This window comes from Schistocerca gregaria, chromosome 5 (assembly GCF_023897955.1).
Source record: "Schistocerca gregaria isolate iqSchGreg1 chromosome 5, iqSchGreg1.2, whole genome shotgun sequence".
NCBI lineage: Eukaryota > Metazoa > Arthropoda > Insecta > Orthoptera > Acrididae > Schistocerca > Schistocerca gregaria.
The window spans coordinates 14,708,876-14,731,066 of NC_064924.1; positions in this window are offsets into that span (position 1 = coordinate 14,708,876).

Sequence of the window (22,191 nt, forward strand, 5' to 3'; positions counted from 1 at the left end):
CGGTCAGTTTTACGCTGCCTCGCTAGGGCCCAGCTTAAGTCTTGATTGTCGGTCTCTAGCTGAAATACTCTATGTACGAGGTAAAACCGGTACCTATCCAGTGCGAACAAGATGGCGAATGCCTCACACTCACAAACAGAATACTTAAGCTCAGCGCTGGTTAACCGACGAGACGCGTATGCTAATGACTGCCTTTGACCTTCGAACTCCTGGAGGAGAAAATACCTCCATTCGATGCATCGCGTTGGGCAATAAATTTCTTATTGAAATCAGGCACTCCGAGAATAGGAGGGTTGGCAATGGCCGCCTTAATATGCTCAAAGGCGCCCTCTTGAGCAGGGACCCAATCAAAACGCACCGCTTTTCGTCGCAGATCATTTAGAGGAGCCGCCAACTGAGAAAAATTAGGAACAAAACGCCTAAAACAATTCGCCATCCCTGTGAACTTGGCAATACCTCGCTTATCAGTGGGCGGCGGATAGGTTCTCAAGGCCTTAGTCCACTGCTGATCGATGCGAATACTCTCGCCTGATACTTGGTAACCTAAGAAGGATACATGTTGCCTGTCTAATGTCGCCTTATTTGATTTAAAAGTTAAACTGGCCACTACAACCTAACAAATCTTGCTGGATATGCTCAAAATGCTCTCGAAACTAACTATAGATTACCAGATCTTCCAGTAATTGCAAACACAGACTACTTTCAAGTCTCCAGCAAACGAGTAAGGACGGCTGCGCCAGTAGCCATACCAAAGGGGACCCTATTAAATCCAAACAGATTCCAGTCAGTACAAAATGCTGTAACGTGTTTACATTCTTCGGCTAAGTGAATCTGATAATAGTCTTGATTCACGTCGAGCACAGTGAAACAGTTAGCCCCGCCAAACGAAGTAAAAGAATTATGAAAATCAGGTAAAGGAACCGATTGGAGGACAACCTTCTTATTTAGGCGACGGTAGTCAACAACAGGCCGAAAGTCCCGCCCCTGATCCTTAGGGACGAGGAATATAGGGGAGGCAAAAGCGGATGTAGAAGGCCCAATAACTCCCTGCTCAAGCATTTTGGAGATCTTTCCCCTCAGTATCTTCATTTTAGGCGGTGAGAGGTTATAAGGGGGTGCCTGACGGGAATATGGTCAGACAGTCAAGAATATTAGTAACCCCCAGTCTGTCAGAGAGAAACTCTGCGAACCTCTAATCAAACCCTTTAGTTCAGATGTCTGCTGGGAAGACAGGTGGGTGAGATGAAACTCACTAACCTTACCATCAACAGGCAGCATGCCCGCATCTCGGTGCACCCTACGTTTTGTACACTCACAGAAGCCAAATTTCTGATCAGAAGCGAACTTGAAGAAAAACGTGTATCCCGAATTGTTATGGTTTGCTTTGAAATTTCACTCGTTTCTTTTAATACATAATTTTTGAAAACAAGCCAGTGAGGTCGCAATCAGACTTTTAAGCCACGTAACCACAATCACGACTGAAGATCGTTAACGCAAAAAACGGCAATTATTTAAAATTTAACAGAATACATAAAATACAGACAGCCAATAATTTCGGAGACAAACGAATCTAGCTGCAATCAGAATTTTAAGGCAAGTAACCATAATCACGACAGAAGGCCTTTAACGCCCAAAATGGCAAATATTAAAAAAATAGCAAACATAGATAAAATACAGACAGCAAATAATTTTTGAAAACAACCCAATGTGGTCGCAATCAGAATTTTTAATGCAAGTAACCACACTCATGGCTGTAGGTCTTTAACGCCCAAAATGGGAATTACTAAAAAATTTTAACAAATATACTGTCAAACGGCGAATGGCACAGAAAATGTTCATTTTAAAAAACAAACAACAGATCACGAAACAGGTGACACAATTGATGGTAACTTAGTAACAAAATAAAACACAAGGGCCAGTGACAGACGGTGCTCCAGGAATCGTCCTCTGAGTAGGTCACACCAAAAACACTCTGGCAAGCGATGAGAAAGTCAGCCAAGAGTTGCATTCAGATCTCGAGATGGTACTCGGCCCAGTGGCAGTCTAACGAGCGACCAGCGAGAGCCATGGTGAGGCTGCCCAGTGTGGCCACTCTGCGTGGACCTCGCTGCACTACATGTCGACAAGCGCCGCTGCTGCCACTAGCGGACAGGCAACGCTTACGAAACCGAGTGGCACCAGTGAACACGAGAAGAAGACAAACAACGCAACCATGCCAACTAAACGATGCGCTCTGGCAGAAACCTACACATGGCACCAACGCTAACCGCAGCACGGCTCAATTCCGTTATTATCTATCAGACAAATTCGCATCTTTGGACATTATCAAACAACGTGAAGCCAAAAACTATGTTACACTTACAGTATGTTATTATTCATACAGCAGTGTGAAGTAAGACTTCATATGAAGGTTAACCCACTAAGAATTTCGCACACCTTGTGTATTGTGTCTGAACCGTGCACCTACAAACGACGGGGAAGCTTCGTCCCGTCATAGCCCTCAGTGGTACACAACCCCATAACAGGCCACAGCAGTCCACCCACTCCATTGCCACCCCACACCGACGAAATCGGCCCCCCAGTGGACCCCCCACCCCAGGAACGTCTCATACCAGACAAGTGTAACCCCCAACGTTTGCGTGGTAGAGTAATCATGGTTTATGCTTAAGGGAGGTAGGACGTCAAACGGGCCGACTTGGAGCATGAGAGGCACCACAGGACATTTTAATTTCCACTGTCTATACTTTTACAAATAAATTGATAAAACTTTGTCAGCATCACCATAAAGGATTCGGGATTCACACCTATAGCAGTGAAAGTTCAAACACGCAACGAAATTAATTTTTTTACATGTGACATTTCATCATTTTTTCACTTACTATTGATTGAATTTTGCACAGCATACAAACCATACTTACAAGTGTATGAAACTGTAGAATTTTCCAAATCTATTAAAAAATGTGGTAAAAATTGAGATACTTAACTACAAAATTTGATTTTTTTCTAAACATAAAGTTGAAAATGTAACAGCTCATTCATTTTTTTCACAAATTAAATAGAGTCTAGAGTTTCAGACACCTGTAAGTATGGTTTGTATGCTGTGCAAAATTCAACGAACAGTCTCTCTTACTTATGAAGAAAAGTGTACCTATAACAACAAATGCAGCCAATAGTAAGTGAAAAAAATGAGGAAGTTTCACGTCTAAAAAAATTATTTTGTTAGGTTTTTGAACTTCCGCTGCTACGAGTGTGAATCCTGAATCCTTCCTGGTAATGCTGACAAAGTTTTATGAATTTACCTGTAAAAGTATAGACAGTGGAAATTAAAATGTCCTGTAGTGCCTCTCCTGCTCCAAGTCGGTCCGTTTGACGTCCTACCCCCCTTAAGTGGAGACAGAGTTTACTCAGCAATCGCCGACATAGTGTAACTAAGGCGAAATAAGGGGAACCGGCCGGCAGTCGCCGATGTAGATGGAAAACCGGCTTCAAACCATCCATAGGCTGGCCGGCACACCGGACCTCTTTGACACTAACCCGCCGGGCGGCACGCCTTCCCGTTCAAGAAGCAGCGTTAGACCGCATGGCTAGCCGGGTGGGCTCGCATAGCCTTGGTAGGTACCGGTGTAACTGGGTAAGCTATTACGTAAAATGGAAAAAGTGGAGCACATAAGTGGCTTTTCCTATCTTACGAACAAATGATAGCAGTACTGCTAAACAGACGTGGCATGGTCAATGTCTCAAAATTACATAGGACGCACGTTTCAATTAACCCAGCTGTGCCCAACAACAAAACAGAAGTATTCGCACACTCCACCTCTGTCACTGCCGCTCGCCTCTGGAACAAGTTAGGCTACACTTGGCACCCAGTCACATGCCCTGTTCCCTTTGCGAAGCCGCGTCACTTCACCCTGTCACGCCCATAACGGGCGCCCGAAAATCTACGCGTCTGGCCAGTTTTCCGTCAGTCGATCAACAGAGCAAATGCTCCCAGTTTCTGCAATGTCCACTTTTTAATCTTTTCGTTTTGTGAATCAGTCGCGCCAGTTTCTCCTCTAAACTCGCAATACCGTGTTGTATCACGTTCCTCTTTCTCTCTGCCTTGTGTCCCTGCCTCATGGCCATTGCTGCTAGTACCCTCACGGTTTAAAATGGCACTCTGTACCTTTTTCGTATTGTTGTACTCATGAACGAATATAACCTTTGCTTATTTTTTATCTTTCTGAAAACAGTTGTTACTAAATGCTATGTAATGTTTTAAACTAGATGTTGCTTATGCTTATCATAATGAACGTAACCCAGAATGTGTAGAGTGACTGGTGAGAGGTAAGACAGGGCTTTATGGCCTTAACCTCGGAGCTTAAATAAATCAGGAAATAGTTGGCCCGTACCTACCTTGACTGTGCAGAACTCTTATTGGCAATGCCATCGTATTTTCTTTTCACAGTGCTACATGAATGATTATATTCTACAAGTAAAACATGACTTCTGTTGTGATGTATCCCGATACTGACCGAGCGTCATTCTTCGTGGTGTAGTGTGCCCAGAGAAAACACTGAATATTTTATTTCGTATTTTACGTGGCCTTCATTGTTAATGATTTGAAGATTCCTCAGTTTCTCCAAGTGGTTCAGAGGCCACGTTAACTCTTTCAAATGCGTATGTTGATTTTTACTGTGTCTTAGTTGCAAGAGATATAATTTCCCTTAATGAAAACTTCATGCATACGTTTGCTTTTCATTGAGCACAAGTGCTGCCACCTGTTTTGCATCGCTATAAAAACATCAAGAAGTGACTGTAGAAGTGCGCAGTGGCTTGTGACTGTCAGAATACATGGATGTGGTTGGACAGTTATATTTCGGTGTAACTCAATGTTACTATCGCTTTTTTGCAAAGTTGTTAGTGAATGAGTAGTTTATTTATTGCACTGATGAATATTTCAGAATTAATTATTTTACTTTACGAAAAGAAGCCATGCGTAAAAAGTACATTTTGGGGAAAAATATGTGTATAAGTCTCGCTTCTAAGATCAGTAAAAAACCGTGTAAGAGCATAAGAGCATAAAAAAATTTCCATCCCTCCTTTTTGCTTTTCCTCTCCTTCCCCCTTTTTTCCCCTCTCATCTGTTTGGGTCCTCCCCCGCCCCCACTCCCATCCTCACTTTTGCTCTATATTGCAGTGTTTTCCGTAAGTGTTCAGTGCTGTGCGTCCCCCTTTTCAAGTGTTACGAACAGAAGCCAGACTGTCGCCGTGTTTCTCTTTGTAATGGTTCCTGTCTAATTACTGTGTTTTAATCAGCATCCCCGTCGCTTTGTTTTTTATATTCTCCTCACAACTTCTCACCACGTTCGTTTTAAGCAGTCACCGTTTTATCACCTGTTTTTATTGTTATATCTCCTCTTTCTGTTTTTTTCACTTTATCTGTAGGATGCAGAGCGGCGTATTATGCTGCTGCCAGCCCGCCCTCTGGGGGGGGATCGAAATATCAAAAGGAAAAGAAAATTCCTTCCTCCAGAAAAAAATTCTGGTCTGTTAAGCCTGTACAGTACCTCTACTTCCTCCAGTAGGTTTACTGGGTTGGGTTAAGGACAAAAAAGTCGGCGGGGTGGTGTCCACCAGAAAGATTTGCCAGCCAGTTTGGCAACATCTCCAGTGGGATATATCGACTGTTATCTGCTCTGTAAATCATCATCAGCAACTCTGCAACATACCCCTCTGGGAGTGACGGTAACTCTAGGAAGAAATTATGATTCCGAGTCATCGGCGGCGTCGGTCTCTTGCTGTCTCGGCCAACTGTCGGTCAGATGTCTAAGACTGCACCTACAGTGCAACCGGATGTCGTCCGTTCCGATCCACTCCGGTAAAGGCCAATAAACGCGCCCCGGCCTCATCCGACCTGGATGCCTACACTGGGTCCGAGCCGATACGGCAGCGGAGCTCAGCTGCCGCACGTGGGACGGGAAGAGATCGCAGTGAGCGTCAACCCAGTGTACTGTCATCATTCTTGAGTTCCCGCGAAGGACTCAGTTACACGCTATATGTCAGCAGTTGCAGTTGTTGAGAAGCTATCACGAATAATTCGGATGACGATTTTTTTTGTGTTGGCTGCAGCGAGACAAGAACGTTCGCCTTAAAAGACGTAGGAAAAGGTCTTGGCTGCATCCTTTTAATGTAGACAGGGTCAAATAAACTAGAATATTATATTTAAATTCTGGCACCAGTCGCAGTAAAATATATTTTTCACTTTCACATATATTTGTTAATGTTTCTTCACAGTAATATTGGATATTACTAGCAAATGAGCAACTATTAAGAAGAATATAACTATGATGTGAAAATCACAATGAAACAATTATTTAGTTCAACACTTACCAATATCATCTATAAATGTGATGAGGAAAATTGTGGAAAATAAACGTCTTGTTTATATATAAAAATATATTAACACTACATCAGGGATACCCCATTAAAAGAAATTGCCACCAGATTGTTGGGGAGGAGGGCACATTTGAACTACGATCACAAAAGGAAGACGAATCTTGGTCATAATTAGATGCACCTGGTGATGGGTAAGGTGACGGTTCCAACGTTAGTAAAGCACATCCACTTGACGATCTCTCATCATTTTTGAAGTTGTGAGCTTTTAAGGCTTCGGTGACGATCCCCATGATTTTCATACGTAGTCTCATTGTCTCTAGTTGTTTGGCTGGTGGCAGTAAACTCATGAAGAAGGATTAGTCTTCATCATCCTGATAATTGTGGCCGAGCTGTTCTAGGCGCTACAGTCTGGAACCACGCGACCGCTACGGTGGCAGGTTCGAAACCTGCCTCGGGCATGGTGTGTGTGATGTCCTTAGGTTAGTTAGGTTTAAGTAGTTCTAGAGGACTGATGACCTCTGCAGTTAAGTCCCATAGTGCTCAGAGCCATAGCCTGATATTTCTGTTTTCGAGAAACATGTTGTTGAAATATGTAGATCTTTCTTTTCTCAATATCCAATTACTGTGAATCTTTTTTTGTTTGGTCTGTTTCTGTTCGCATTCACAGAAGACGACGTAGAAGCAAACGCCCATCGTTCTTCTGAAGAGAGACACATTTCACCATCATATGTACTTTTCTCACTTGGTGTAGTACTTTGATGACGTGGAGAAGGCTCATTCTTTTTCTCTGTGGCAGCCAAGTTTCCTGAGATGCACCCAGGTGTTATGATATCTTTCAAAAACAGCATGCTTTTTAAATAGGGCCATTTACCAGATGCAGTAGCCTACTGACCGCTCTTGGAGTCATGCTGTATTTCATATTTTTTTCCTAAAAGTGTCTCGCAAGTTCTTCCACGTTATCCGAGCCTGTTCACCTTGAAAAGGAAACGTAAATCTCACAAAATCAGCACAGACAGTGTACTCCTTTCTTGGATCAAATGTTCTGTTATTGTTTATGTAAGTTTACGGTTCCTAAAATTTCACAAGGCTACAAACATCAGTTGAGTAATATTCGATTATCATTTCGCTCTTTCAGGTACTTAGTCACAGGGATGTCTTCTCGGTCCTTGGGTCTAACATTTGGAGTGAGTGATTATGCAATAGGTAAGTGAGTCTCGGCAGTTGTGGATCCGACGTGGAGGAATTTCCGTGAGCGACATCTACTCGTTTCTGACCCGAAAAATTTGGAAGAAACAGCGAGAACATTCCACGAACGGTGGAATTTTGTTCATTCCGTTGGATGCGTTGATGGCAAGGATATTCGAATTAAATGTCCAGAGCAAAGTGGAACTACGTTTTTAGCTACAAAAAGTTTTTTCAGTAGTTTTTCAAGCTGTAGCGACTACCGTTGTCGATTTATTTTTGTAGATGTGGGATGTTATGGAAAAAACAGAGTGACGGAGGAACATTTTCGGCTTCTACTTTGTCTGGATTCTTGGAGAACTGTCATGGTACGCTACCGCAACCTTCGCCTGTCGAAGGAACTACTATAGATATGCCGTTTGTCTTGCTTGAAGATGATACATATTCTTTGAAACCTTATCTCATGAAACCTTATTCTAAAAGACATCTCTTATACGAAGAAAAAGTTTCCAATTACAGCCTATCGAGGGCTACAAGATGGTGGAGCGTGCTTTAGGTATCATGACTGCCAAGTGGTGTTTACTGGGAAAATGTATTGAAACAGCACGTGGCAAAGTGGAGAGGATAGTGAAATGTATTTGCTAACTTCACAATATAATTATTGACCGTCAAGGTGGTGACTTCTTCATTTCCGCAAGTTTAGAAGAAGACGGAAGTGCATCACTACGTCGAGAAAGTGGTTCATTAAGAACGTTCAACAGTGCGTCACAACAGGCTCAAATTATCAGAGAGAAATTCAAGTCATACTTCAATGGGATCGGCGCCGTTCCGTGGCTAAAAGAACGCATCGAGTAGAATTTCAGCAATTAAAAACAAAATTCTTTTTGACAGTAGGATAAATCATATGTTAAAAATAATATGATTGAAAATAGTATTGATTTGTAGTAACATGTAGTGATTTGAAAGCAAGCATTAAAACCATTGCAAGACGATTTCAATATTTACCTTTGACTGATAGTTGCTCCCCAACAGATTTCCACAGTTCCGGTTACGGTAGCCTTTAATTCTCTGGTCCCACAAGCGAGGCTCATTCCCCACGAGATGACTCAGAAATTCCTTGTCGATCATTCGACTCATGGCGCACCGCCGGACTGGAAACAAACATGCCTGGTCGGCCAACCTGGCAGTCCGTTGCCGAGCGACGTCGCACTGCGCGTCTCCCCCCCCCCCCCCCCCTCCCCCGCACGTAGGCACATGCATTACCCACCTGGTGTCTTCAGAGTGTTAGCGTGCAGAACACATCCGTGTATCCGGCCGGCGTCTGATGATGTTGTGTTGGGACGACTGGAGCGAAGTGTGTGGCACAGAGTGTACCTACCTCTGTGTGCGGCGATATAACACCTGCAGCAGGTTGGCCGTTGACGATTGGCCCAGGTTTTGCAACTAATCTCCGCGCGTTGGAGAGGTCAGCGGGCTGCTTTCATAAAGGTGACCGCCGCATGTGTTCGATGTGCCGGCGTGTTAATTGTATAACGAAGGGTTACCAGATACTGGTACATACAACAGTTTCAGTATTTTTAAAGGTTGTGTAGTGGCTTGAAGAAAAACCGTAGCTGATAGTATGGCAATTTTCTTGCAAATGGTTACAAGGCATTATAATTACCTGAAAACACTAGAGATTTATAAAACAGATCTGTACGTTGAGCTATCAGTTAGTTTCAATAGTTTTACTAGAAATGCTTTTAATGTCATAATGTTTCAAGCTATTGGTTTAAAGGCTTACGACGAGTAACATGATATCTAGAACAGATACATTAAAATGAAATCACGTTTCTTTAGGGTAGTTAAAGCATTTTCCAGCACCTGAAATCTAGTGCTAGGATTGTTATGTTCCGTGTTTGCTTGCAATAATATGTTGTATCTCCTGACGATTTTACAATGTAATCCTTTCTCTGTTTTAGTTGTGTTATCGATCTTTGTGCCGTTGACCAGAAGCGAAGGTGGCGTCCGAATTGTTACGATAAAAGTATTCCATGACTGTTCGCATCAATAATATGGAAGAATTCGAATTAAAATCTTTCCTGTTGTGGTTATTGATTTCAAGTTTTCAAGATACCTTGGTCAGTTTAGTTCAGCTTGTGTAAATGTTTCAAGTTTAAAAGATTTTGCTATTAGCTGTGGGAAGTTTACGAAATTGAAATCAAACTGTGTCAAACTTGTTTTAAATTCCTGATTTGTATTTCAGCTTGCATCAATCCATTGTTACTTATTCTTCAGGGTTACTTGATCTCATCCGAAATACTCTCCTCCACAATTGATATCTCACTCCAACGCTGTTTCGACTTCCAGAAGCACGCTTGGTATGCCTCTTGCTGTCTATGAATTTTCTTTTACTTTGTTTGTCTGTCGTTGCAAATGTTCGTGCTTTCAGCGGGGTTTTCAACTCTGGAAATAAAATAAGACGGCATGGGCCAGGTCTTAAGAGTACGGAGCTTGAGACAGCACAGTGATTTTTCCTTTTGTGCAATAGTTACGCACCAAAAGGGCTGAAAGTGCGGGTGCGTTATCGTGATGAAAGGACTATGAATTGTCTCGTCACATTTCAGGCCGTTTCCTTCTCACATATTTTCGGAGGTGTCGCAACACGACTCGATAGTACCATCGACTAAAAGTTTGTATCTTTGGTACGAATTCATGATGAACTAATCCCTCAATGTCATGGTTTTGACATTTGGCCTGACCTGACGATTCGATTGTGAGGACTGAACCATGGTCTCAACGTCATAACCATAGACCCAAGTCCCATCACCAGTTGCTATTTTCTTAAGGAATACATCCTTCTCATCTGCGAGATCGAAAAGCTCTCTACAGACTGCGAGGCGAGCCGTGCGACGACCGTGGCGGCAACATGTCAGCATTTCATGACATGATCCAACTGAAATGTTCCATTCTTCTACAATCTCCCGGACAGTAAGTCATCGACTGGTGGGCACAATTTCGTTGACGTTAGTGACATGAGCGTCGTCGCTGGGCGTCGAAGTGCGGCCTGAACGAGGGTCGCCGTTAACTTCCGTCTGGCCTTTTTAAACCGTGTGAGCCATTTGTAACACAGAGTTCGGCATCACTTGGTGTGTCTCTGCAAAGATTTTCTTAAGTTTCACGCAAAATTTAACGCAGCTGTATTTCTCCTCTGACTCTGCTATCTCAAAATTCACAAACTGTTTGACACAACGTTCTGCTCAATACAGGACTGAACAATGACTAACAGACATACATCACTGAAACTGCTGGTATTACACGTTAAACAGATGCGTGAGCAGGGCTGCGAGCTGACACCTGCAGGTGCGCTTGCATATCAGTAGCTTTGTTATGGCGAGTGATGGTGAGTAGCTAAGTTATTGTATGTGCGCAGTAATGCCAACTGCCCTCACAATTCTACCTGTTCGGGTATGCACAGCTGCACGCAGCGTTTCTGACTAGTGACACCTGCGGAGGGGCGCGGATACACTGTACAATGTATACATTATGCAACATGTTTAATAATGTTGTTAACAGAATTTGCGTTCACTGGTGTCAAAAAGAATCTGTATTCCTTACTTCACCCTCTTAGGGATTGATTCTTTCCTTTTCTATTATCTCCGTGCCACATTTAATCGAAGTTGTTTCAGCGGTTTAGTAGTGAAAACGTGACAGAGCTACTAGCTAAGTATTTAATGATATTGCTATAAAAGTGGGGATTAAGCCCGTTTGAGGATTGTATAAACATTATATTCTACGTGTTACCAGCAGCTGCGCTCACGAATCAATGGAATGAAATGAAATGTGCGTGTGGCTTTACTGTCGAGAAGATCGCACTAGGGACGTTGAACTACTTGGTGTAAGTGTTTTTATTTGATGACACTTCGGCAACTTGCGTGTCAGTGATGGTGACGGCAAAACACACATCCATTTCCGAACAGAGTACATCCGATCCGGGAATCGAAACCGCTATCCCATGATTGAGGGTCAGCATTGCTAACCACAAGGCTACAAGCTGTTGATGCGTATAAGTTATGTGACCGTACTAAAACGAGTGGACTTCCCAAAAGTCTTAAACATCGTTTAATTCAAGAAGAAAGGAAATAAATGATTTGTAGTTAGGTGGATGGCAAATTTTATAGTTTTTGTTTATGCAATAACGTTTCCTGCTCTCACCCGTGTGCTGTTACCCGTGGCTGCTCTCACATTTCGTAATCAGACGCAGCCTCACTGCACGTAAAAAGACGATGTCTCTCCGTTGTACAGTTTTTAAATGACGCCGTCGTTGTCGATCATCAGGCGTCTCAGAAGGCTATAAGATTACCGTGACGCTCAGCATATAAAATACGAGGAGCTCGTGACATATGTTAGGATGGAAGTATGGATTAAACATGTTGAGGATACGGTGAGTTGACAAAGAGAGGGAGGGACAGAGAGAGGAGGTGATATTTATACATGTGTATGATGAATATCTTCCCTCAAAAATATTAGTCTCCTTCACACCTCCTGTCTGTTACCACAGATGACGTGTCACTGATCTCATTTGTACTAAGACTGCTGTACAGGCGAGGTGTGTATTTGCTCCCCCCCCCCCCCCCCCCCCCCCCCCCCCCGAGTGTACGCCATAAGTTCTAACAAGTGTTCACTAACTTGCAGCCTTCAATGGTTGTCTCCCGCGCAGAAAACAGCACGTAGCTCTTGAATCCGTTAAATTTCCAATCAGTTTGTTTATACGGGGTGCCACTAGCTTTTTATTAGCAGAACACGAGAAACTGCACAATTAAATTCCACTTTAGAGTCACAAATAATTTCTTTTCAACAAATTAAAGACCTGCGTATTCCCGTAATTACAGCTCTCACATTTACAAACCACAGACGTTGATAACTAAGTCTTAACTGATTCCGCGGCAGACAACATGTCTGTACCCCGACACTGCGGAACCAGCTCCGATCTTACAGGCGAACCACTTCGCCAGCCACCCAAGTTAGGCCCGAACGGAAAATCACCGAACTGCTTCGTCTGCTTCTTCGTTCAGCAATTGTTTATTATTTTGCTGGTCATTAATGCTTGTGAAATGGAAGAATGATAGCACACTATTGAGTAAATACCCTGTTTAGTTTTTCTAATACTAATAAAACAAGATAACAAGTTTGGCGCCCAACTTCCGAACGCAGCAGCCAGTCGCGGAGAAGGACCACAATTAACGCGGTCTTTCTCACGATACCCACGCAAAATAAACGGTCTGTCACCGGTACCTCACAACACATTACGTCATCTTGCCGCTTCTGCCTTCTGAAATGCTCTAAGAAAAGCTAATTGTACCTCAATATTGTCACACAGAAGAAGGTGTAATTAGATGAATGACGAACACTAACTTCACTTACCGAAGGTCTATTCAGCACTTCAACATACAAGAGCGCGGAGCGAACTGCCTCCGGCCAGATGACATACAGTTATATATACAGCTACAGAACACTCCAGGACAGTGATTCTTGACATTTGTGAATACTTCTAGAATGTACTCCAACCGAATGCAGAAATTAAAACTTTACAGTTCAGGTTAGTTTTGAACTCACGACCCTCTTGCACCACGGTAACTGCTCTACTTCCCTTCTTCTGTGACATTACTTCCTTCTAAAGAGAACGGACTCTCGATGTTACTTCCTCCTAGTTCGGGAATGAGTCATTGGCCCTGCCTACTCCGACTACCGATGACTGATGTTCGCTCTGGTGGTGATCTTCGTAGAACTTCCTTTGCCGCTACGCTCTTCGTCATCTTTCCGCTTGCTGCCGGTCGCTGGAACTTCGAATTTACCCTGGGTTGCAGGATCCTTATAGGGCTTCATTCGAAAGACGGGGACTCTATCTCTGATCTTTCTTCGTCTTGTGTCGGAGTCGAAATCTTCAACTCCATAAGTAACATCAGACAACTGTCTTATAATCTTATAATGTCCAAAGTAGCGCCTGAGGAGCTTCTCAGAGAGACCAACCTTCCGAACAGGAATGAAGATCCAGACGAGGTCACCAGGCTGGCAGACAACAGGGCGGTGGCTCGCGTCATACCTTCGGCGATCGTTTTCTTGAGCCTGCAGCGTGTGGAGTCGAGCTAACTGGTTAACACCTTGCCGATGTAGTCGTCGTCCACGTCATCGGGACGTAACGGAAACAAAGTGTCCATCGTCGTAGTCGCCTCACGCCCATGCACCACAAAAATGGCGTAAATCCTGCGGTGTCTTGTTTGGCGGTGTTGTAGGCAAACGTCATGACAGGTAGCACCTCAGCCCAATTGCCCTGCTCAAAATTGACGAACATTGATAGCATGTAGGCCAAGGTCTTATTACGGCGTTCAGTAAGCCCGTTAGTTTGCGGACTGTAGGCAGTCGTCATGTGATGAGTAATGTTCCACCGACAGTTTATCTATGTCACAAGATTCGATTGAAAATCTTTCCCTCGATCCGTATTTAACGAACTCGGGGCACGGTGTTTTAATACAATGTTTTTCACGATGAATTTGGCTACCTCGAATGCTTCGGTTGTTTTCACAGGGGTAATGGCATAGCGTGTCAGTTAATCAGTGCAAACAATAATCAATCTATTGCCACTAGCAGATGTTGGAAATTGTCCGAGGAGGTCAATCCCAACAAGCTGGAAGGCGTTTTGGCTGGTGGAATTGTTATGAGTCGGCCAGGTGGTTTCTGAGGGACTGCCTTTCTCCTCTGGCACTACCGACAGAGCGACACATACTGACGGACACTTCTAAATAAACTTGGCCAGAAAAATCTCTTGCTGATCCTGTCGTATGTCTTAATGAATCGTGAATGTCCGACCTCAGGTGTGTAATGGAATTTCTGTAGAACATCTAAGCGCATGTGTTTAGCAATCACTGGTAGCCACCTCTTTCCAAACGGATCAAAGTTTTCTTGCAAAGTAATCTATTAACTAGTTTAAACTGTCCTTTTACATCCTCTGACCCATTTAGGGCAAGCATAATTTGAGATATCTTGGCGTCCTTCTGCTCAACAGAGAGATGCTGGAGTGCAGCGAGACAGTCACTATCTTCAACAAAGTCTTGATCGTCTTGCACAGGGTTTCTTGAGAGGCAAGTCGCATCTTGGTGGTTTCTTCCACTTTTGTACACTATGGTAGTTCCCACCTGGCGAGTTGTCCTGTTGGATCCGTAAAAGCTGTCAACCAACAAAGTGAATGATGCTGCGTAACAACTGTGAAGGGCCTTCCATAGAGATACTATCGAAATTAGCGCATGGGACAGATCACAGCAAGACATTCTCTTTCTGTAGTTGAGTAGCTTTTCTCGGCTTTTATGAGTGTCCTTGAAGCATAGGCTATAACCTTATCTTTTCCATCCGAAATTTGCACCAGAACAGCACCGATCCCATACCCATTGGAATCTTTGTGTAGTTCTGTAGGTGCTCTCTTATCATACAGACCAAGTACAGGGTCAGTCGTCAGAGCTTTTCGCAGAACATCGAAAGAATCTTTTTGAGCACCACCCCAGATAAATTTAGCATAGACTTTTAACAACTCATAGAGTGGCCTGCCTTTCATACAAAAGTCTTTGATAAAACGACGGTAATAAGAACATAATCCGAGGAAGCTTGTCACATCTCTAATACTTTTAGGAATAGTAAATTCCGTTACAGATCTCACCTTTCCTTGGTCTGGCGGCACACCTTCGTTTGACACAAGGCGTCCAAGTATTGAGATTGTTTTTGTTCTTTCTTGGACTATGTTTCAGTCCTCCTTGTGGGAAACACTTAAAGAGGGGCCCTCAGTCTTTTTAAATGTTCATCAAATGTCTCAGAGAACACTATAATGTTATTGAAATAACGAAGACACATCGACCACTTCAGGTGACTTAGAAGATTATCCATCATCCGTTCGAAAGTTGGTGGTGCACTATACAAACCAAACGGCATTACCATAAACTCATATAGGATATCAGGGTGACGAATACAGCTTTCTCACGATCAGCCTCATCTACTTCGATTTGCCAGTATCCGGAGTACATGTCCACAGTTGAGAAAAACTTAACCCCCTTCAGACAATCTAGTGTATCGTCAATTCGTGGAAGAGGATGAACATCCTTTCTAGTTATCTTATTACGCTTCCTGTAATCAACAGAAAAGCGCCAGCTGCCATCCTTCTTGCTGACAAGGATCACTGGTGACGATCATGGGCTCTGAGAAGGCTCAATGATGTCATTCTTCGTCATTTTCTTTACCTCGTCGCAAATTATTCGGCTTTCCGTTGCTGACAAACGGTATGCTGTCTGGTCTATTGATTGATGATCTCCATTGCTAATCCTGTGCTTCACCGTTGACTTGTTTAATTTTCTCTTCACCTGTGGATTGAAGCAGTTAGAGAACTCTTGAAGAATGGCAAGTAACTTCTGTTCTTCGTTAGTGAGATCTGGTGATAGTCGAGCTACAAGATCTTGTCTCGTAGTGGTAGCACCAATTTCTCCCACAGACTCGGCATGGGAGGTTTATATGACGCTCAGCTGTTCAGCAATTAACGGCTCCGCGGTTGCTATGCACATTCTCGGCGACAGTTATCCACAATTCAACGAATCCGTTCTTAAACTAGACGACAGAGACTGGGATGACCAAGTTATTCTCCAGTGGTATGCTTCTCTTACATTCCACTAAAAGATCTGTGGGTTGATGCATGGCATGACACATGACAGTTATCTTTTTAGCGCTGACTGCAGGAATGATCACTTCATCCAGCACACACAGACTCTACTCAATCGGATGCACATCTCCCTGTCCACCGTATCTCATCTCGTCTAGGATAATCTTAAAGCGACCACAATCTATAATCGCCGAAGAAGTTTTAAAAAAGTCCCATTCGAGAATGACGCCATGACACACTCTTGTAAGACGATGAATTCTAAGGGCTGTGTATGGCCACTCATACCCACATAAATGACACATCTTCCTGTAGGTTTTACATATTTCCCATTAGCCACCTTCAGCAGAGATGTTTTTCTGTCGACGAATACGGTTTTCTGCAACTGGCGACCGTACTTCTCCGAAATGACTGAATATGATGCTCCAGAGTACACAAGAGCTTGGGCCGGTCGTCCATCCATTGACTTTAGTTTCCTATCATTTTTGTAGTGATCAACGGAGGAGGATTTTTTTTTCTTCTGCAGCCTCACCTCCAAGGAAGGTCGCATCCTTTACTTTTCCATGTTGCGCCGGCTAGGTGATCGGTCGAAGCTTCTAAATGGCGATGGAGACCTTGATCGGCGTGTTGGGGAGTGTCCTCTCCAGCGGCTTGCTAGCGGCGATGGTCACCTACGTCGTCCTGCACCCACATCTTCTTGTTCATATTCGTCGTCCCGGAGTTGGCGTCGGATAAGATCGGTCTGCCGTCTTCTGGCGCCATCGTCATCAAATATCCGCCGCCTTTCTCGACAATAGTCAACCCCATGTCCCGGTCATCCGCAGTGGAAACATACTGGCTGGTTTACCTAGGTCCTCCAGACGTCAGTCTTCCTTGGTGCCAAAACAGATTCTTCATGCGTCTTTGTAGGAACGTAACTCTGCCTGGGTCTCGACTTTTTCACCGTTTTAAAGGAAAATGAAGGACGAGAGATTGGGTTTAATGTTTGTTCCGCTTTCTCCCTTATGACCTCTTGAACACTCTTGGTTTTCTCGCACTGCAATCCAAGTGCCTTCTGAACTTCCGCTCTCACTATCTGAAGAAGAACACTTGTGAAATCAGTTTCTTCCTCCGTCACAGGAATCGATACGGCGTTTGGAAGCCGTTCAAATTTCTTGCGTGTAATTCTTTTTTGATGCCTTGTCTCGATATACCGGCACCACTTTATGAAGTTGTCTGCTATCGAAACCTCCCTTAGGAGTAGGGTTTCATACATGTCCTCAGCAATACTCTTCATGAGATGTGCAACCTTGTCTTCCCCCTTCATTGTACGGTCCACTATTTTACACAGCTTCAAGACGTTTTGAATGTAGGATGCTGTAGTTTCTCTTGGGCGCTGTGCCCTGCACTTTAATTCGACTTACGTCGTTACCTGTCGCCGAAATACTTGCGCAGTTCTGCCTGGAATACTTCCCAGCTTGTGAACTTCTCGTCCTTGTTCTCACACCATTGCTTATCAGTGCCGTCCAAGTAAAAAATATTTTAACCGAACACACGGTGTCATCCTATTTGTTAAATTTGGCTATACACTCAAGTACCTTCAGCCACTTGTTTGGACCTTGGCTACCATCACTAGAGAACCCGCAAGGATGTCTCATGTGGTGGGACACAGTTGATGTCATCGTAACGTCCTCTTCTTCGTCTTTCTCCGACAGACTGCGATCTGTTCAATATGGCTCGAACTCGGGTTTTCGCCATGTAAACGGCGGCTCTGTCGTGACCTGATGGGAGCCACTGTCTCGTCGATAACATGCGCTATCACATGTTACAATACCCAGCGCCTCCACCAGAATAATGTCACGTAGAAGAAAGTGTAATTAGGGTCTAGATGAATGACGAACACCTACTTCACTTACCGAAGGTTTATTCAGCACTTGCACATACAAGATCGTGGAGCAAACTGCCTCCGGCCAGAAAACATACGATATATATGCAGTCACAACGTTCCCGTACAATGATTCTTGACATTTGAGAATGCATCGAGAACGTACTCGAACCGAATACATAAATCAAAAATTTTTCAATTTAGGACACTTCTGTACTCGCGATCCACCATGCGACACTCCAGTATCACAACCACTACACCACCGTGACTGTGGTACTGACCTTCTTCCTCGAAAGTATGATGGCCGTAAAGACAGAAATAATACAAGGACTATATAAATATTGTATTCATTAAGTTGAATCGTATTATGTAGAAGATATCAAACGATAAGGTTCAAAGACAAAGAGTAAACACCTTCCCCCAAGAATAATTATTGTTCCATATTTCGCCTTATATTCTTAAAATTGATGAACGTCCTGCGTTGCAAACTGTCTGAAATAGTCGGTGTCCTTCCTCAGCTCTCGAGCTACCTGCGTACCAAGTTTCAACAATATCGGTTCAGCGATTTACTACTGAAAGCGTAACAGACGGAGTTATTTCACTTTTTTAATATTAGTATATATTTTTAAGCAGGCAAGTAACATCTTTGAAACAGTTGAAAAGTTATTTACAAATATATTTACGTGGGATACATAGCCCGCGGCAGGCGCTCACGTTACAACTGCAATTGGTACAGGACTGCATAGAGCGACACAGAGTTATCAGCTTTCATGAAAATTGGAAGGGCGATAACGTGATCTTCTCGCCAAAACACAGAAAACGTAATGTACCTCCAAAAACACCACGTGATGCAATTATAGGACTTTGCGAGTAACAAAGGGCACAAGGCGAGCGCTAATTAAAACACCTCGCTTTCGCTGCTATGCACTCCGCACTTTTTTTCCGTGTGTGGCGCACGTGTTGGTAGAGAGAGAGGGGGAGAGACAGAGAGAGTGAGAGACGCAGTGAAGGGGAGTGTGCCCGCCCTCGCGCTGAGCCGGTCCGTCCGACCAGCAGGGGGCAGGCCGCGCCCTGTAATTGGATGCTAAACTCCGGCCGCCGCGCAGTTTTAACATCGCTCCGCATTACGCTAATTGTTTGGACAGCAGGTAGCGGTAGCTGGCCGCACACTGCCGCTTGCGCCGCTGGTGCGTGAGGCGTGCACAAGCGTTCACCAGGCGCAAGTGTCGGCCTGTCGGAACGGAACACTGTTTGCTGGAAATTCGGTAAGCTTAAAGCCGAATAAACCAGTGTTTTTCGTTGCTGGAGAGGGATGAGTACCTCTTACACTGCTAAACGCCGGATCTTTGTACGTGATTGCGCTCAGAAGTAATGGCTCCGAATATTTTATTTGAAATTTCTAAAAGCTTTTTAAATACAATACACGTGATGCACATGTTACATCTTTATTCTTCGTGTCTACGTATTTGCAGCCCTCTGCCGCCAGAGTGCTCCGAATTGAAGAAAGCAACACGGTGTCCTGTTAAGTCATTATGTCAGAGGGTCAGAAAGAGGATTTCGAATTCTAAGAGTGCATTCACAAATGGGGCACACTCTCAGAGGAGAGTGCTACAGCGCACACGGGCGCTGTGACATCTCAACATTCAGACGCCTCGGGTTGTGTGGTATCGTAGATCGAGAGCATGCTCACTAGCGCCTCACAGTTGGAAATGGAAACGCACGCCTGCGACAGACGCCGACAGCGGTCGAGCGTGGACACTTCGGATCCAATGGAGCGCGCCCGCCGAGACGTGTCTTCCGCAGCTGCGACTACGAGTGCCGCTGCCACTTTGGAATAGGACGGCCAGCGGCAGTTACGAGGTCCAGTGGCAATTGCAGTCTTCGACAGTCTTCATTCTGCCAGCCTTCGACAGCATGCATGTGCATTAGTAGCAGAAGCCTCATATTGCGCAGCGCTCTTGTGAGAGCTGAATTTTATTTCTGTTTTATTTTTGTAAAGTTTCTTTGCAACACTCGGAGAAAGTTACAAGTAACGTTAAACTTCTACTTACTGTATGTACATGTTCACTATAATTTCTGCCCCGGACAGCTTCCCTACAACGACAGAAACTCTGTGGCCCAACTCCCTTTACAATTGTGTATAAATTATTACTCAACAGGATCACTGTCATCGATCATCGGCCATGCAGTTGCGACTTGGCACTATGGGATTTTCATCTGCCTCCAAAACTTAAAGAACGCCTTCCACCACTTCACCTTCATAGTGACGAAGCAGTTCACGTAGAGTTGACGCTGTGTCTTCATCAACAAAGCCAAGAAGTAAATATGTACACATAGTATTGCGCCAAGCTGGCTTTACCCCACTTTCCACTGTTGCCACATGTATCCAAGATGGCAGCGATGACGTAATCCAAAATGGCGGAGTTTAGACCTGGCAACAGCTCATGATGTCAGCCAAGATGGCGGCTGTGACGTCATCCAAGGTGGCGAATTTTGGATTGTAGATAGGTCAATTAGACTACCTGCACTAAACTAACCCCCTCACCACCCGTCCCTCAGAAAAAAAAGTTGAAATTCCAACAGGACAATATATCACACCACGGTTATCTCTACTAACCTAAGAAAATCGTGGGAATATAGGTCACTTGGGCTACCTCCACTAACCTCTCACCCGACTGCCACCTCATCCTAGGAACTGGCGCCAAGTTTGAATTTTGGAGGTAAAGAAAGGTCAATTGGGCTATCTCTACTAACCTAAGAAAATGGTGGGAAAGAAAGGTCACCTTCACTAAGTCATCCGACCACCACATCCGGCGTGTTCACCACAAGGTTTAGACTCCAACTGACTTTCTACTCAGTACCACCAGCAGAGGGCACTCTCATCCACGACGTAATCCAAGATGGCCACTGATGAGGTGAGTACTATTATCCAAGATGGCGGGAAACTGTGGTCGCCATGAGGTCTAGTACACAGTATCACCACCAGAGAGTGCTGCTGTCTGTTATGTGACATAATCCAGGATGGCCAAGTCCCATAGTGCTTAAAGCCATTTGAACCATTTTGAGCTTGGTTTTCCTGCTACACAAAACAGCTGAATTGATGCCAACGATTTTCTATATAACGGGATGGCATAGTCCACAAAAACCACAGTAGCATAACATGCGTACTAGGGGATGCATTAGAGATGGTGTGGTATTCTAGACAAACTGTCAGTAGAATTACACATTCCTGGGTATAACTACTGTGGACCTGGGACAAAGCTTCAGAAACGGTTGGTGCGAAGTGATAAGGGGGTTAATCTGCTAGACGAGGCGTGCATGGAACACGAAATTGCATATGCTGCAAGTAAAGATCTATCAAGTCGTCACATTACCCATAGAATTTTAGCGATACGGAGAAGAAAGGATATTGGTACACATCAACCAATCGCAGCATTTGCAGTTGATAAAACCCTTGCGTGGAAAAATTAAGTTGGGTTTACGAGTGATGAATTTCAAACGAGTTATGAAGGCCGGACGTTGTGCACTAAACAAGAAGAAGAAGGACAGGGCAGAAAGCAGAGCTGCTTGAAGGACAGTATCCTGACAGCGGTGTATGCAGCTAAAAATGCATCGAAACAGAAATATGTTGGAAGAAGAAGAAGAAGAAGAAAAAGAGGAATGGTTAAAGCACATAGAGTTCTACCAATTCGCAAGACATCTGGCGTTTTTATTCCATTTCTCACCCCAGCCCTCTCCGCGCTCTCGGCGGTAGGTTCCCTCGCTGGTGGTCCCGCAGCTATCGCTCGAATGGTCAAGAACGCGCAAAACTCCCAACCACAGTTAGAAGACACAAGAAGACATAACCGCATGATGGAAGCCGCAACCATCGGAAAAAGACTGTACTTGAAACTGTACAGGAAAGGGCTTGGTGTATTCATAAATAAAGAAAAAGCCCATTAGTGGTCCTACCAGATTGACCAAACACAAATACCTTCTTCGTAACTTTGTTAGAGCCAAATGCAAGATACCAAGATTCCGTGGTGTGTTTATGCGGGTACATTACCGAAGACTATGTGGAAAACTGGTGAATGCGGCATTGTAAACTTAGAAACTTCTG